Below are 7,793 nucleotides of genomic sequence, written 5' to 3' on the forward strand. Positions count from 1 at the left end.
CCTGTTGCTCTCCTGCCTGTGCAGGGCAGCCCCCTGCCTGATGGTGCATCCGTGGCAACTCCGGCTCCCGTGTATGCCAGTCATCCTGCGCGGCAGCCAGCAGTCGGTACCCGCTGGACCCAGCAGGCGCCCTTCTGGGTACTTTACCCCCTGATCTCACTATGACCCTCCCTGGCAGTGGCTCCTGGGAGGAACCCTGGAGCCAGTGAGGTGTCTCGTCATTCACTTGTTTGTCTTTACTCTGTTACATAAATAACTACTGGGTATTTACCAACACGGAACTCCATTTTTAGAGCTGGAAGGGATAGACGAACCACCGTGCGGACTCCCTGAGCAGCCGTTAAAGGCAGGGCAGAGCCACATCAGGATCCTATTTGCTCGACCTTCTTCTCATTTAAGAAGATGAGTCCCAAATGAGCGCATCTGGCTGAATCCCAGGAAGAACTCGAGAGCGTAATTTCACAATTCCGTCTCAATTTAATTCAATATCTTGTTTTTAAACCAGTTGGAGGGAGGGAGAGATGACTGAGGGAAGTGACAGACATGGAATCAAACAGTCGTAACGTCACACGAACAGCAGGAAAGGCGGGGTCGCACATGGAGGCCCAGTAGGGTGGCAGTGCCTGACTCCCCACCTGGCATCCTGGTAAGGGCTGGCATGTTTAGCACCTATCCTATTCTGAGTGTGAGGCGTGGTAGCTGGCTGTACCCACCCCAAGGGTGGAGGGAAAGAAAGGAGGGTCAGTGACAGGGACTCAGGAGAAGATGCTTCAGAAGGCCATGCTGTGAGGCAGTGGGATCAGATGGGGGCAGACAGCTGCCTGTGGGAGCAGGCAGGAGCCACAGGAGCCCAGGACACATTCTCCCGACTCCTTCTAACTTCCGGCTAATCCCAATAATGCCAGAGCATTCAGGAGCCCCACCATGGCCACATGGGAGCCACTCTGCACAGACAACAGGGGAGCCACACAGTGCAAGGTGCTGTCCTGCCCAGTGGTGCTCAGTGCTTGAACCAGGCCGTGCTCACACACTCACACACACACCTGTCATCTTTGTCAGCCCACAGCCCTTACGTGCCTCATGGCTGCAGACTCCCTGTGACCCAGCCGGTCTCTCCCCAAAGCTGTGTGTAGTCCGCCTAGAACACCACCTACACCCACTTAGTGCTTCGCTGTCTCGGCTGTTCCTGCCTCTGGACCAACACCGTCTCCATACTGCCTTCCAGGGGACTCGAGGGCTTCCAAGGCAGGGATTGCATCTTGTTTGTTGTTATTTTCTGAGCACTTAACAAATCAGCATTTTGTTGTTATTGTTTGTTTGTTTTGTTTTGTTTTTGCAGTAGGGTGTATGTGTTCAGCAGAGAGAGAGAGGGAAAGGGAGAAACCTTGGAATGTGGGAGAATATAGGGTCAGTGGTGGCAGCAGGTGGAGGTAAGAAAGAAGACCTGCATGCACACTCGGCAGAAATGGGGAACCTTCGCGCAGGGCTGGGCGACGCGGCAGGCTAGCGACGCTCGCGTGTCCCGGCCGAAGGCACAGAGCACCCCGTGGTTAGCTTCGCGAAGCCCTTCTGACACAAACGGCCTCATCTGCTCCACTGCACTCCACAGTGCAAGAGACTGTACTCTTGTTTTCTGTTGGCCAAAATCAACTCTGAATAAGTTCAGCTTAGCCCAGCTTGTTTCTCTAAGCACTCCCACGTGTGACACTCTAACAGCGCCTCTAGGAACACGCCCGTGTTCACCCTCGCAGACACCCACCCTGCTGTTGAACTGTGCAGCAGGGCGGTGGTCTCCATGGTGAGCGGTTTCTTCATCTGGGACCTGTCACGAGTGGGCTGAGTTGAAGTGCAGCTGTGGACGGTGAAGTCGTAGCCTCCATTAGCTGAAAGGAGACGGGGACAATTTGTCAGAAAGCAGAACAGAAAGGAGAGCTACAGCTGCTGTTGCCTTTACCTTCAGAGCTAAGCGTGGCAGTTAGGGAACTACGGAAAGCAGACACGCTGTGTCTTCCCTACCGTACACGCGTACAGTTTTCCTAAGTTCCGAGCTTTGTGACAGGCCTCGGGCGAAAGGCCTCAGCAGCTGAGAGTTCTGGAAGGAGAAGGGATTTGACACAGCAGGACAGCAGGGCAGGACGTGTGTCTTGGAAAATCAATATCCTTCTGATCATGAAAACTTCTGATTGCCTTGATGAGATCATTTTGATCTTGTGCAACATTTTATGGTATAATGATTACATTGTGCAAATTAATGCTGTTTTTGATTTTTTTTTTTCTATTGAGACCTTAACACCAGAGCATGCTTTTACCAGATTCATAAATCTTAAGCGATTCTGGCCTGAGTTGGCAGAAGCTGAGACAGGGATTTAGGGCAGTGTTGACGTATTTAGATCACTGTTCTGAACCATTACAAATCGGATATTTTTAGAGTGAAATTTCGAAAACTCCACTCTAATAATCCATAACCAAAAAAGTTCTCCACCATAATGGGAGATAGAGACCGTCCACTGAGTTTAAAATGATAGAAACACACAGATCTCGGGGCCACAGTTCTGAATGCTGTCGTCTGGCCGGGACGTCCAAACTGCACGTGTGTCCCTGGCAGGCCTGGTGTCTCTGAGCCGTCAACCTCTCAGCAGGACAGAGGCTGCCGGTGCCTCTTGGTGCGATGGAATCTCCTGGCTGCAGAGGTAATGGCCTTGAGGAAGTGACACTCCATCTCCTAGGGCCCCTGGGGACTTAGCAGCTACCCCAGATCCCGGGTGACCTCGGTAAAGGTCCGCTACACCCACTAACACTTGAACCGAAGACTCCCACACATCAAAGCTCAACCCGGAGCCCAGGTAGCAGGGTCATGAGATCCCTGGGCCGAGGCTGGCTCCAGATTTGGGCATCTTCAGTTCCTAGAATGTGATCCTCCAGCTGCGAAGCTCTACGTCAATGGCAGCAAACAGACTAGTGCTTCACCTGTGGCTTGCACAGACGCATCCTTGACCAGACCTCCTAGAAATCCCGTGCTGCCCATCTGGAGGGGCCTGTGTGGCCGCCGCTGCCAGCCGTGGGCTTCTCCAGGGACCTTCTCAGCTATGAGCCCAGGCTGCGCTCTCAGGCAGTGAGCCGGGCAGGGAGTGCAGGGCTGGCCATTCCCACCAGTGCAGAGCTCCCCACTCGGTGCCCTCCCTGGTGGGGAGGCAGGGACTCGGGGTGTGCAGCCCAGTCTGCTGGCTCCCCCTTACCTTCACAGCTATCACTCACACAAAGCTCCAGGTCCACCTCCACCTCGGCCTTGCTTCTCGGGGAAGTGGTCATTCCCGGTCTGCAGACCAACTGCCTCTCCAGAATCTCCAACCAGAGCGTAGAGGGAGTCAGTGTTGGTGAACCTGTAAGTGAAGCGAGTTGTGTGGCAGGAGGGAAAGCGGGAGCTGGGCCTGTGAACTGGTATCTAGAAGCTAGAAGTGGAACTTCACAGACCCTGCACGCTACACACGTCATAGCAGCGTTCCGGTGATGTAACCAGCACGGAGTTCCCTGTCCAGACGCTGCACGCTAAGTTTCGAGTCAGCAGTTAATACACATCAGCAGCTCTGTGTCTGTGCCGGGCCCTTTAAGACCTCTGAGGACTCAGGATGCTCACATTGTGGAGACGTCTCAGCAAAGGTCCTCAAAGAGATTCAAAATGCCACCCAAACGCTTTGGCTTGAGTTGATTGTTCATTACCATAATTTTTGTAGTCTTTAACACTTACTAATTTTGATTTTGTGATTTTCCTTTTACATCTTAGGATACACATACATAAATTGAGATTGCAATAACTTGTGGCCTGGGGGTTGCTTTGACACCTGAGTGACCCTCGAGCTGCATCCATAGCTGCACCCATACCCATACACTGGGTAATAAGTCCTGGTCCTGGGAGGCCCTTTGGGGCCTGGGAAGGAATTCTGCCACTCGTCCTGCCCGCTGTCCAGGTCCCTGCCAGAGAAAGCAGAGAGCTGCCCTCAGTACGCAAGGCCACAGAAGGTCCCGTGCATGGAAGGACAGACACTTTCCCAGGAGCCCAGGGCCCTTGGGTCTTCGGGGAAGCTGTAGGAGGCCCGTTAGCTACTAAATCATCCTTCACAGGCCCTGGCCTGGCCTTATAGCTGTGCAGGGTCCCCGGGAGTGGTCTGTGCCATCCCTGGCGAAGTTGCAAACAGAGCCGCCGAGGGATGGTGCCCCGGGGGACGCAGGCAGGACAAACTAGCCTGGCCCTGGAGCAGGGCAGAGCCGGGGCAGGCCAGGGCACAGTGCTGGGGCTCACAGAAGGAAGTACGACTTCCCCGGGCTGAGCATTCCCCTTGGCGATCTGTCTGAGGTTTTCTCTGCACATCAGCCTCCATGCTCCCCTCGCTGCTCATCTCAGTGAACAGAACCGCAGTTTGTGCTCATATGGTCAATGGGGACATACTGAGCGGTCAGAGGGAGGGAGGGCAGAATGACCTCGGCTCCCTCCCCTCCCTGGAGACCACCTCACATGGGCCGTCATGTCTCTCCACTGGAGGCCCCTTCCCTTCTGAAGGCGGCGATTCTTTGCCTCAAAGCACGGCCCCTCAGAGTTCCTAGGCAGACGTGGGACCTGGGTGCTCGCCCTGCCTGCGGACAGATGCAGGGTCTGGAGCACATGGGTCTTGGTAGTGCCACACCGCAGCTACGCACCAACCCTGTTTCCCGAGCACGGGCACCTTTTAAATAATCCGCTCGAAAGTAAATCTCCTTTAAATTGTCCTGTTCCGGGTGTGGTTCCTGTACCGTCTCGTCCCCTTTCTAGCTGCCCTGCTGCCGCTGCCTCTGCAATGACTGTTCACTCTTTATCGGCAGGTTTCCGACCCGGCTTGTGGTGAGGTGGGACACGCGGGAGGCCGACAGGTGTGGACAGAGAAGAAGCCCCGCAGTTACGGATGGTCCTGCCCGCTGGGGTGGGCTTGAAATGGGGAGAGAGGGGCTTTGGGGGACCAAGAATCAAGGGAAGGGAAAGATCCTGAGAATGGGAGAGGGGAGAGAGATCAGAGGGGAAAAGAGACAAAAATACACGTGCAGGGGGGACGTGGAGACCGAAGGGCATTCGAGAGGAATTCGACCAGGGCTGGAGGCTTACCCAGGGCTGCGCGGACACCAGGTGCATCTGTCCACACAGAGATGGGGGCACCCTGCAAGTGTTCCCACAGCACTCATTCCTGGACCCCTGGCTCTGCTGACCCGCGGCCTCGACCCCCGCAGCCCTGGTCCGTGGCCTGTCTCCACCTGTCCAGCCTCAGCTCTGACGTGCCGACTGCAGGAGCAGCTGGCCTCGTGTGTGGCCCCAGGATCCCTCAGGCTCCCACAGCGTGGGCCTCGGCCTCTCCAAGGCTGTTCCACACCTGCTTTTCCACCCTGCAAAGAGAAGGCGCCAGAGAGCTCTCGGCTGCCATGAAAGATGAAGCATCAGGCGGGCCCTTTCTCTATTTAGGCCTAAACCCAATTAATTTAGAAATGGCATTGCAGTCTGCTCCTAATGGCTGTCCGCGGATGGATAGTCCTCATTTCCGATTAAATATTCTACTGTCTCTCACAAGACGCAAAATGGATGAGTGTGGAAGTGATGGATGTAGAGAATCTAACTGTAAACAGAAAATACTTTCCTCTGGTCCAAGCCCTCTTTTAATTTGCAGGACTCTTTCTGGTATTTCTGGGCAGCCTCATTTGTAACATGAAGCAGTTGAAGCAGAAGATCTCACACTCTCAGGCTCCGGGAGCCTCTGACTACAGGAGGTAAGAAGAGAGCAGAGCAGCTCTTCTCGGCGGGAAGGTTGCTAGTGTCCACGGACTCCCGCCGTGCAGTGTGGGGCAGGGCGGCCACAGGCAGCCAGACTCAGGTGGGGCCTGTGAGTCATGGATTACTAAGCTGTGCTGTTCCTGGGAGACCCGCAGCAACGACTTCGTGTATAGCAGGGTCCCCTTTTCCTGGGGTCCTTTATACTTACCCCTTGCCCGGTTAGGGTTGGTCACGATCTGTTATTTTGACTTTTTAAAATATTTATTTATTCATTCATTATGAAAACAGAGCACATTAATTTGTAAAAATTCAAAATAAATATAGAGAGAAGGGAAGGAAAGAAACGGCCCAAGTGTTCTCAAACCTGCAGGCGTCTGTTTCCCGGCGGCTGGAGTTCGCTGCACACTTTGGAAAATGCAGTGGCGGCCGGGCCGCTGTGTCTGCAGTTCTGCTCCCCGACTTTGTCTCGCCGTATCACAGCGCCAGCGTTTAAAGCAGTGGAAGAGCAGACATCTGTCACGGGGGCAGAGCACGAAGTCACCCAGGGCCAGGGTCAGTCTGCAGAGGGCGGATTTGTTTGAAGACTGCTATATTCTCTCAATCATACAGTAACAATAATGAATTAGCACCCTAACAAGTAATAATGGGGCAAAGCTATATTTTAGCAAAGCTTTTGTGTCCTTTTATTACAAAAATACGGAATGAGGCCTGAGAAATGGAAGGGAAAGTGGAATTGCCGCTTAACAGCTTCACCCAGGAGCCCGCCCCGAGCCCTGTCACGGTCACTTTGCACGTGTCTGTCCTTCTGGTGCTACAGCCCTGGTCCCGGCCTCTGGCCTCGTGACGGGCCAGCGAGCGCTGGTTTGGTCCAGGGACCAGTCACGTGTTCAGGAAGGATGTCGAGCCCACTTCTCGGCTCAGCTGTGGTCTTCCCTGGACTGTGCCCACCTCCGGCCCCAGGTCAGGACTGGCGCAGAAGTCTGCACGTGGGCAGCCTGGACCCCCGAATGTACACTGACGCTCCCCAGCCTTCCCATCCCTGGGTCTCGGGTCGGCTCCCACACCTGGTGCTCATCCCCCCAGCTCCCGTGGTCTCCCCGCAGGGCTCAGCCTGTGCCCGGCTCATGCTGTGCCCCCTCCTACCCTGCCCCTCCAACTCGGGCTGGCGTTGCCCTCTCCACGCCCATCTCTACGCACCTCTCGTTCTAATTGTAGCCCATACGCTCCTGACTGCAGCGGGTTATTGTGACCTGAAGGTCTCACTGGTTTCAGAGAGAAACGGAGGTCTCAGGGGAGGTACCTCAAAAACGTCCCTGACAGGCCATGTGATGCCGCTCCCTTGTCAGGACAAATGTCTCAAAGGCCACCAACCTCTACACGTCCCCATCACTCCTGCAGCGTCGCTGAGAAGCAGGTGGTTTCAGCAGAAGGAGCTGATTCTCTTTGTGGTTTTGGGGTCCTCTCCCAAACCCCATCGATTTAAACCAGCTTGGAAACAAACGGTCCGTGTCTGGGTGGGACCGCAGGGCTCTGCACACGTGTCTCTCATAGGCGCAGCAAGAGCAGCCCTTCGTTTTCACAGAATGCCGCGCCTTGGGCTGGGCGGGCACTGGGAGGCCGCCGTTACTTTCCCCACAAAAGCGAACTTTCTGAGGACGCGGCCATGTGGCATGTCCACGCATGTCCATGGTGGAGGGCTCAGGAGTGTTTTGCATGGGAGAGGGGGGCAAAGCAGATGGCAAGCGAAGGTCTCTGGGTCCCAGAGAGGTGACGAGCATGCCCGAGCGGCTCAGAGGGGTGCCATGGTCCCTCATGACTCGGGGGTCCTCAGGACCCCGGCCAGGGGGAGCCCGAGACAAAGGGATGAGGCAGTGGATGAAAAGCTGCCCCATCTCCTTGCCTGTGCTCCACTGCGTGCAAAAGTGGAGCTGAGAGCCGAAGGGGGCTGTTGAGGGGTGCACTGAAATTATGAAAATGGAATTTTTCCTTAAAAAAAAAAAAAAAA

Source organism: Tupaia chinensis, unplaced genomic scaffold, assembly GCF_000334495.1.
Source record: "Tupaia chinensis unplaced genomic scaffold, TupChi_1.0 Scaffold000332_1, whole genome shotgun sequence".
Lineage (NCBI taxonomy): Eukaryota > Metazoa > Chordata > Mammalia > Scandentia > Tupaiidae > Tupaia > Tupaia belangeri.